At 35.4% G+C, this 10,343-nt stretch overlaps 1 long non-coding RNA gene across 1 annotated transcript in view; it reads left to right on the top strand.

Moving 5' to 3' along the window:
* Positions 1 to 1,339: 1,339 nt before the first annotated feature.
* The window catches only part of LOC102491084 (uncharacterized), a 13,763-nt gene continuing 4,759 nt past the window's right edge, over positions 1,340 to 10,343 (top strand). The window contains exon 1 of the long non-coding RNA XR_335831.1: positions 1,340 to 1,470. This is a non-coding gene — a long non-coding RNA (uncharacterized LOC102491084). The remainder of the gene's footprint in view (positions 1,471 to 10,343) is intronic.

Genomic DNA, 10,343 nt, shown 5'->3' on the forward strand with positions numbered 1-10,343 from the left:
CTTCAAGTTCAGAGGAATGACCAACAAACTGACTTATGTTCTCAGCAGTGTAGACTCTGAAGGGCCTGAGCAGATGTTGAAGGCTTACTCCAGGCCAATGCACGAGGTTTTCTGTGGTTTCTCTTAAGTGTTCGCTAATATCTACCACATTGCATACTCAATGTCCCTTTTCAACTGGCCTGCCTGCTCATAATATAATACAGATGATTTCATCTTTCTCAGAGCCTTTTTGCTACAATGAACTGAAGTCTGTAGGGCTCAGACTTTACTAATAACATCCACATTTCTTTAAGAACAGGAAAATCCCTTCCCCTTAAAAGGTTTGTTCCTCAGTCTTGAGTGTTATAATATAATATCATATGTAATTCCTGTTTAAATAATATTCTACTTTTCTGCCAAGTGTTCATTTAGGCTCCTGCTATGTTAAAATTTTTAGATATGCCATACCTTTGGTAAACACAAAATGCCTTTCCTGTTAGAAGACAATAGTATCACTCTTACGGGTTAAGAATGTTCCATTTCAAAGTAAACAGAACAGAAAGCCTCTTCTCATTTGCTGGTAAGTGAAAAGCAAGTAGCCCTTTAATATAGGCAATGAAGATATTGTATGCTTTTATGTCCTGAAAGAGGAAAAACAAAAATCATGCCCAATATGTGCCCTGATTTCTATTCTCAATGCCCCTTACATTGAACAGAATTACTTGATTGATTTGTGTGATTAAACCTCCTCCAAGTTTAAAGGCTTAGTTGAAGTAGACATTGCCTTTAATGTTGGGATCTGAAAGAACCTTAGAGGATTCTGATAATAGTTTACAAACATTTCATTTTAGATTTTCAAAATGATTAAGTGAAAAGGGGCATTGAAATCTGTAAAACTTTCTTGTTTCATTCAGTCCATCCTACTATAAACTCATATAAATGTTAGCCTTACCAGTTAAGGTCCCAAAGGTATATCCCTCCACCTTAATGCAGTCAAGAACATATGTGTAAGAAGTTGTTAAACTTGGCTTTCCATTTTGTTTAGAAGTGTTCATAGAGGCCCCAAATACACACTCAATGATAGATAACTCTTCCACTTAAACTGAAGTGCTAATGTATAGTAAGACTATGCTGTCTACATCAAAGAGTTATTATTAACTTCCTGAAGAACACCTTCAGTCATGTCCCTCAGCCTGATAAAGACACAATGTCTGGTCATGAGACTTGAAAAAACCATGCAACCAGAACTGCCCATTATGATCTGAGATCAGCAAACTATATCATAATGTTGGGCAGGGCCACCAAGATTCCATTATAACTTGAAAATGTGCAGCTGAGATGAGATAAGAATAGGGCTAGAAATCACAAATAAGATTCACTAGTAGGTGATCCAGACCTAGACCTTCATGTTGTCCATCATTCTTTTACCAGCCTCCTCCTTCAACTCACACCTATGACTACACAGGGTAATCCTTTAAGGCCTCCAACCAGGTGAGAAAAACATCCAAACATAGGTCATAGATAAGTCAGTTAATCAGAAAATCAAACTGGTAGTTGCTACTGAAAAGGGACCACATGTACTCTACCCAACTCAAGAGTAGCACTGAAAAATATTTTAAGGGAAAATTGTCCCAATGGCAAGAACTTTGATCAGTATACCTGGTCATCTATTTTCTGGAGAATAAGAAGTGGTCTGAGATAATGACAATACAGAGACATAGGTAGTGAAAAATTACTTGGTTTCCTGGTTGAGGGCTAGAAAAAGAAAGTAGAAGACTGGAGATGAGGAGTTCTGCAGACAAAAAATTTGTATAACCCACTGTAAATGGATATCAAGTGCGATGGATTGTCAACTGCTTATTAATTCCTGTAAGAGAAGATAAACCATAAAAGAGATTCAAATTAACCAACTAGACTGAATGACTCAATGAGTTGATGTCAGCCATACCAATACTGGCACATTGGGGAACACATACAGAGTCAACTTGGTGGCAGTTATGGAGTCTAAACTCCATCTATTTACATTCACCAAGGATTATATAGTGAGTGCCTTTAACAAATTCCAGGCTTCCAGCAACAGGGATCAACTTTGAACGCAAATATGGTATCATTTCTTGAGAAGGCCAACCAACTCTATGACTATAGTGTCCTTCTATCCTGGGATGACACTCTTGCAGTGTGGTTTGTCTTTGCTTCCAGAAGGGCCTGGCCGGAACCGTTACTAGAAAACGTACTGAATAACTGATCCATTGACATGTGATTCCATATAAGATATCATTGGATCAAATGACCTACCTCACATCAAAGTAAGTCTGGTATTAATTTATTCCCATAACATCTGTAGGTCCTATCACATACTATTTCTCTCAGGAGTCACCAGTCTTTAATAATGATGCACCCTTTTGAATGAACATCTAAGCACTTTGTTAGAGAAGACAGTTTGTGAATATTGTACATACTCTAAGTCAACCACTATATTTGCTACTATGTCCACAAATGAAAGAATGCATGGGTCCTAGAATTAAGCAGTGAACTGAGGAGTATCCTGATTAACCATCATTTTCAGTGCCCCAATTTGGAAAGTTGCATTTCTCAGTCTGACAACTCTGGGCTCTGTGAGTTTAGAGGCCTTGGTTACCAGATGAAGAAAGCTTCTATCAGCAAACACAGCAAAAATCCCACTAAAACTTAAACTTCAACAGTTAACTGTTTAATCACCATAAGCTTCTTGTGCCATGAATATAGCATGCAAAAGAAAAAGAGATCATTGACCTATTTATTGATTCTGATTATCAAGAGGCTGCTCTTCAATGGAAGCAAATAATATAGTTGGCACTCAAGTGGCCACCTTAGCCATCTTTTAGGATTGCTTTATTCAGTTTTGACATTAAATGGACAAATTTATCAGCTCACACGTGAGAAGGCCATAGCAACCCTCGGGGATGAAGCTCTGGGTCCTTCTACCAGACAAACCATTGAAGGTAACAAAAGTGTCTGCTGAGGGTAAGGGGAATCTTGAGTGGGTACTAAAGGAGGAATATAATAAATATCAAGTATAGCTTTAACACTAGATTTGTTGGCAAGGCCTTGTGTTCATCCTATTAACCACCTTCTTTAGTACTTGTTTGAAAGATATATTAAAGAGAAATAGCTATTAGGTTGTCAGAAAAGTCATGATGTATTTTGCTATTTTTCTGTGCAAAAATGGATCATGACTTCCCCAACCACCCAACAGAAAAATATCATCAGTATTTGATCTAGTGGTGACTTTAGGTATGTGAAATGTGAGCTTGACTAACAACAATACTGTAGAATACTCACTTTGATCTTCCGGCTTCCAAATTTCTTGGATAACTTTAATTACTGAAAAAAATAACTCTTCAAGGTTAATTTTAGCTCTCTATAACAACCATAGAGGTCCCTGCGTGCTTCGTGACTTACATAAAAGATTTCACAACAACCCCGGACTTAGGTGAACAGACATTATCATTCCTTCTTCCATATGATAAAACTGGACTACAAAAGAACTAAGTATGTTTACCAATTTTACATGTTTAGCAAGTGAAAACATGACATATAGGAGATGTACAATTATCTGACCTCCTTTTCAATGTTTTTTTAGATTTTGATGTAATTAAAAATGAAAATAAGAGAAAATCATACCTGCATTAGAAATGATGCTTCATTTTAAATGCTTATATTTAGCAAATAATTAACTTTTTGTGGCAAAAATACTAAATATTGTATATATTAATTTACAAATACAGTCATTGTATAGTCTATGTAGGTAACACACAAATAAAATGTCTATACCACCTTTTACAAATAGTGATCTTGGTCGAATAACCTTTCTATACTCCATCCCCCAGTAAATTCCAAGGTTTGATTCAGCCCAGTGCTCTTTCTATAATGTTCTTCTCTGAACTAAACTTGTGCTTTCATTTTTGACCTCTAGTTTCCCTTTCACTTAAGCTTATTTTCTTAAAAGAGGATTTATTTATTATTGAGGTTGTATTTCCTTTCATCCAAAGAAATATCCATTTTTTACCTACCTTTTAAGAAAATGAGTCTTCCACTTTCTTCTCTCCATCACCTCCCCCACCATTTCTACAAAGTACACACACTTCTTTTTTTGGTAGATTTATTCTTTAGCAAGGTTTTTGGCTATGATGAACTTTACTTAAGACATTAATAATTCCTGACAAGACCTTCTTTTGTGTTCTAGCTTTGAAAGAAAGCTTACTATGCATAATTGCTCCATTCTTAACTATGTTAGATTTAAAGCAGCAGAAATTGATAACAAACAGCTTTTCCCTAAATACACAAATTCCAGATCTGCCTGTTTTCTCTGTAGAATTTAGCTTTTACCTATACGTGAAGAATTTTTTAGTACAATTATGTTTGGGTGAGTGAGAGAAAATGGAACAAAGAAAACTTAGAATTGGATTTTACTAGGTCATTGGGAAAGTCATGATGTATTTTTCTCTGTTTTTCTGTGCAAAAATGCATCATGACTTTCTGGATGACCCAATAACTCTCAGGAATCAAACATTCTTTTTCTTATACCTAACACTATTGTATTGGGGATTATGTTTCCAACACCTGGATTGTGGAATACAGCAGCCACAATGGTATAAACCACTGGACATACTGCACTGCTGATAATTTATAATATTCATAAGTTATAAAAAAATAAAGGAGATCATGAAAATATTATAAGAGTAAATATAAAGGGGAATATAAAACAAGGAAGGAGTGCTGATAACTAGTCATTTACATAAATTATAAGAAGAGGAAGAAGAACAAAACACATGCTATGTTCTATGGTCCATTTGCCATATGGCTCGAGAATCCTGGCATGCCTGCTGCATTGAAATGTCTGTGTTTAGAGCATAGACATCAAACCTCTGAATGAAAAAATTGTGACTGGCTATCATCAGTTATTTTGAATATAAAAGAAAGATACAAGCAAAATTCTACTCAGTGAAGAAATAACCAAGTTATTATGTCCACCAAGCTTCACTGTGGATAAATTCTCTGTGTACCTCCCTCCAAAAATCTGAGAATCCTTTGTGGGTCATATTTTCAAAATAATTTAAAGCAAAAAATCATAGCTATAGGGGTTGGCAGGTGGCTTGGTGGTTGGGGCACTGGACTCGCACATGGCTGACGGCAGTTCAGGTCTCAGACCTGGCAGCTTGCTTGCTCTCTCTCTCTCTCTCTCCCTCTTGTCCAATTAAAGAATAATAATAATAAATAAATAACTAAATTAATGATTAAATAATATAGCTGTAGAGGGATGAAATTATTGTGAAATTACCTAGGGTATCTTTTTAGTATAAATTAAAGGGCAATATCATAAGTATCTTATTGACTTTTATCTCTTGATATACTGAAAGTTGAATCTCATTGTGTTTATTTTTAGAAAAAAAATGTAAATCAAATTGAAGTTGTGGTTTTCAAAAACTGTCATCCCTGATTTTCTCATGCACCAATTTTTTTCTAAGTCCTTTACCTTCAATTGGTGGTGAGACAACTGAAGTCCAAGATTATACTTCTAATTTGTGAAAAGCCCAGAATTAGAACTTAGTTCTGGCTTCAGAAATGGAGTTATTTCACCTTGGGCCTTCTTTCTTGGTTATACCTCAAATTCACTTGGTCACCAGTGGAAATCCCCTCTTGTTATTACTGGATTTTAGATATAAGCCCTCTCAGAATTTGGCAGAATGAGTACTTGGACTCTATGGGTGGTTTCCCATTTCTTCTTTCCTGATCACATGTAATGCCTTTTCTTTTTGTGTGAAGAATAGTGTTCTCTAATCATGGGAACTTCACATACCATATTGTACAGTGAGATCCAGATGTGGATCTTGTGACTCTGTGATCCAGAGAGAAAGATTAAATCTAACCACAACAAAAACGATGTGGGCAATGTAAAGGCACGAAATGACTGTAGATATTTTTCTTTTTCATCAAGTAGACTAATGATTCCTCTTTTTTTCTAAAACAATGACTTAAGTTATCACTTCTCTCTATTAATTTTATCTTTACCCTTTGCTCTTATCTCCCATAGCAATTGAAACATTCCACAATCATATTTCTGAAAGCTTTATAAATATTGGCTATATTTGGCGATAATTATTTCAAGTTATAATTTGGCTGAACTACATAATTTGGCAAAAACTTTTTCAGGTAATAATAGAAAATATTTTTAAAGGAGACCCTTCTGTCAACCACACGTGTGAGGAGATGTGAACATTAGATAAAAAGCTCTTCTAAAGAATTTTATCAACCATATGCCACAAAAAAAAATGAAGCACTACTCAAAAAATATCTAAAGCCCAATAGGAAGGCCCACTCTCCTGTCAATGAAGATATTCAATCAATTTTTGGTTTTAATTTTATTTTGTTTTAAAAGAAAATAGCTTCTTAGTGTTTGATGGGTTTTCAGGACATAAACTAGCGAACACTTCCTGATGAGGCCCACCTGCTTGCCCCTTCCCATAGGAGGTTGCTAGGAGTTCCCCACATCTATTCTTCTGTTGTTCATTATGCGGCCTGTACACTCATGAGCACCAGTGGAGATCTTCCCCAGCTGGTACTTCCTGTTTTAATTGTCTGGGCCTTTTCCTTTACTAGCTTGGAAGAGTTTTATAAGCCTCTCCCAGGGTGGTCGAATGTAACTGTTTTTCCTACTGAAACATACAGCCCCTACAGAACAAGGCCCTCCTTTACCAGTTGCCTAACACAGACAGAAAGAACTGTCTCTGTGCTGTGGATTAATTCCCTTTCTGCTTCACACTCCTTAGCAAGAAACACAAGATAATTTCAGTATCTTCTCTCTTCCTTTTGTAGGGACTTTTCCATTTTACTGACTCAGGAGCTTTGCTTGGCATGTGACCAATGGCTAATTTTAATAATTTACACTATTCCTTAAGGTTCAACTTCAATTCAAGCTATAAAAAGCACATGCAAATTTTAAATGATTGTGTAAGCATAATTATTAATACAGAGACCAGTGTGTTTCTTTTTATCCTGTGAAAACTGTATAATATATTTGCTTTTCCTTGACTCTAATTTCTGTGAAGTTTAGAGCTCTTTCTTTTTTTTTTTTTAAACAACTTTTTACAAAATTCCAGCGCAATGATTTTTCACTTTATTCTTCAGTCATGATTCTTAATGTTTTCTGGGTCATAGAAATCTTTTAGAATTTGAAGAAAGCCGTGTACTTCCCAAATCATTTACCTAAGCATAAAACTTTTGCATTTAACTCACGAACTTCTGCCATTCTTCAATGGAACCTTGAGTTCTATGTTCTGATGTTTTCCTCCATAATTTTAATTTTGTCTGTTGTATAGTAAAAGGTTATTAAATTTCTGAATTTACTGAAGGTAGTATTACAAAATGCTTTACATTTCTTTGTAACATAGAATTTTTGAGTAATTTAGAAAAGTCGATTGGAAGTTTAAAAAAATCAACATTTTGAAGAATGTACTTTAAAAGAAAAAGCAAATAAATTGGTATGTGCATATAAATTGATAAAACCACTTGGAAAATCAAGTAACCCTCTACTGCACATGCCTCTAGCAGTGCTTTCCAATGGAAATATCATGTGACCCTACAAATGCAATTCAAATAGGTAATTTCCATTTTTTGTAGCCACAATAAAGAAGGAAAAAAAAAGAGAGAATTCATTTGAATGTGTTTTGTTGAACCTAGAACACTTAAAAATTATTTCAGCTTATAATCAGTGTAGAATTATTACTGAGATATTTTACATTTTCTCTATCACACTGTATCTTCAAAATCTGCCCAGTACTTAAAAGTTTTAGCATATCTCAATTTGGATTAGCCACATTTCAAGGACTTCATAGACGCATGTACCTCCTGACTATCTTTTAGACAGCACAGGTTTCCAGGTTAATTTCTGCAGCTGGTATTCAGATGTGTGAGTATGTTTCTACATCTTGCAAATGCTTTGACAGCAGTTTCCCTATGTTCCCTCATATCATTTAATGATAAACTTCCAGAATAGGTACCATGGGCTTTGGCTAGAATATAGATTCTAATATGCATATTATATCCCTATATCCAATGGGTGTTATATGTAATTTTCTGCCCAGAGTGGACTTTCAGTGAGTGTTACTCTACTAATAATTGACTGCATATCTCCATTTAGAAATAGTCTTTTGTACTCAAAAGCAACTAAACATAAACATATATATTTTTTCAATTCTATCAAGGTGCTTGTGTGCTCACCAGAGAGAGAATGATAGAAAGAGAGAGGAAGAGGGGCCAGCAGGTGGCGTTGTGGTTAAGGTGCTGGACACTCCCACATGGCCAACCATGATTTGAGTCTTGGAACTGGTGGCTTGCTTTCTCACTTTCCCTTTATGTGTCTCTCTGCTTAAATTAAAATCGATGAATAAATAAAATTAAAAATAAATAAAATTAATAATTCTAAAAAAAAAGAAAGAAAAGGAAGGAAGTACCTCTCAATGAGGTGTGGTCACACCACAATCCCTTCTCCCCCACTTATCAAACCTGTTGGGATTGGAGGCATGTACACATATGAGCTAGGACTGTTTAACAAGCCTCTAGGACTAGGATTCAAACTGCATGGTTGGCCATTTGGGATCTAGTTTTCTTAACCACCAGGTCACAGGGACAGCACAGTAAATACCTATATATTTCTTTCTTTTTTCTTTGTTTTTTAAATAGGAAGATCACAAAGAAAGGGGCACCAGTAAGTCTTTGGGGGAAACATTATTTTTGTAAACATTTTGCTTTCTGATTGTTGTTTTTTTCCTTCTAAAACGCTTTAGAAAAATGATGAATGTTCAAAGTCATCTTATTTTTTATCTAACTTCAGGGCCTAGTCAAAGCATGTGAATTGACACAGACTTTTCTAGTCTGTTCTTTTCTTTTTTTTTAAGGATTATTTTATTTCGACTTTATTTATTTATTCATGTGTGACCAGAGAGGGACAGAGTGAGAGAAAAAGTGAGAGAGAAAGAGAGAGGACAGAGAGAGAAGGAAAGTGAGAAAGCAAATCGCCAGGTCCTGGACTCAAAATATAGCCTGCCATGTGGGAGTCCAGTGCCCTTAACCACCATGCCACCTGCTGGCCCTATTTTCCAGTCTTTCTATTAAACACATTGAAGAGTTGTAGTTTTGTACAACCAGGGTAAAACCAGGGCTTTGGAAACAGGAAAGCTAGAGATTGAGTCCTGAATCTTCTCTTTGTTAGCTGTGACTGTGGGTACTTTTTTCATTTCCATGAACTTTTGAGTATTTTGTTATACATCTACAAATTTCCACACTTGTAAACCTAAGGTATTTCCATTGGTTTTTACTCTTACAAATGTCTCTAATCCTCCTTTTAATTAGATTGATTATTTAAAATATTAAAAACAAAAAAGTGTCTTGAATCCATTATTTTTCTCAGATGCTAACACTAACATCTTAGTGAACAACTGTCAGCTCTTCTATCAATTATCTGCATCTATATGTTCTCCTCTATAAAGCATTCCTACACAGCAACCAGAGGTTATTTATCAAGCACGTGTCTGGTTTTTACATTACTTGCTAGACTTTTTGTTAAGATGGGCCATTTGATTTTCTTGACGATGTATTTACATTTTAGCCACCAGGAGGTGCCAGTGATCTACACATTAGTTCAACTCCAATCAGCTTTTTTTTCACTGACCTCATCTTTCTTGATTACCAGTATCAGTTTCAAGAGAAACTATTAATAGATTGTCTAAAGTCTGTTCTCTCTTTTACTAGAATTTCCTTTTTTAAAAAAATCTCAAAAACTAGCCAATTTACCTACTGATGGTAGAATGCCAATGGTAGTGCAATTTCTTTATCGGATAGAAGGACTCTAGGTAGACAATGGGACTGATAGCACATCATTTAGTTTTTCTGCTGAGAAGACGCAATGGTTGTAACACACTGGGTTCACCCCCTTCAATGTCATTTTCTGCATACTTGAGTCATCACCTTTACTAGACACATGTTCTATATCCATCCAAGTGTATCTCTTGTCTCCAGCTATGTTGCAATGTTTACCAGTCTTCCATCAATTCCTTCTTAGTTTATCCACATTCACTGTGATTTCTCTTGTTTCAGATAACATTGTTTTATTCCTATTTGCCTCATATAAATCTTGATTCAATTCTTCGATACATAAAACCACTCCTGAATTAAGTCCTACAGCTGTTACTTTCCGACCAAACTCTCATGACCCATGCCCAGATGCTAATTTTAAACAGTTTTAATATGCTGATGGGCTGTGACATTGCATTATTCTTCAATCTTTTCTTTTGCATATGATATCTCCCCAAATGAATGATGCAGTC

The sequence above is a fragment of the Tupaia chinensis genome, unplaced genomic scaffold (genome assembly GCF_000334495.1).
Source record: "Tupaia chinensis unplaced genomic scaffold, TupChi_1.0 Scaffold000545_1, whole genome shotgun sequence".
NCBI lineage: Eukaryota > Metazoa > Chordata > Mammalia > Scandentia > Tupaiidae > Tupaia > Tupaia belangeri.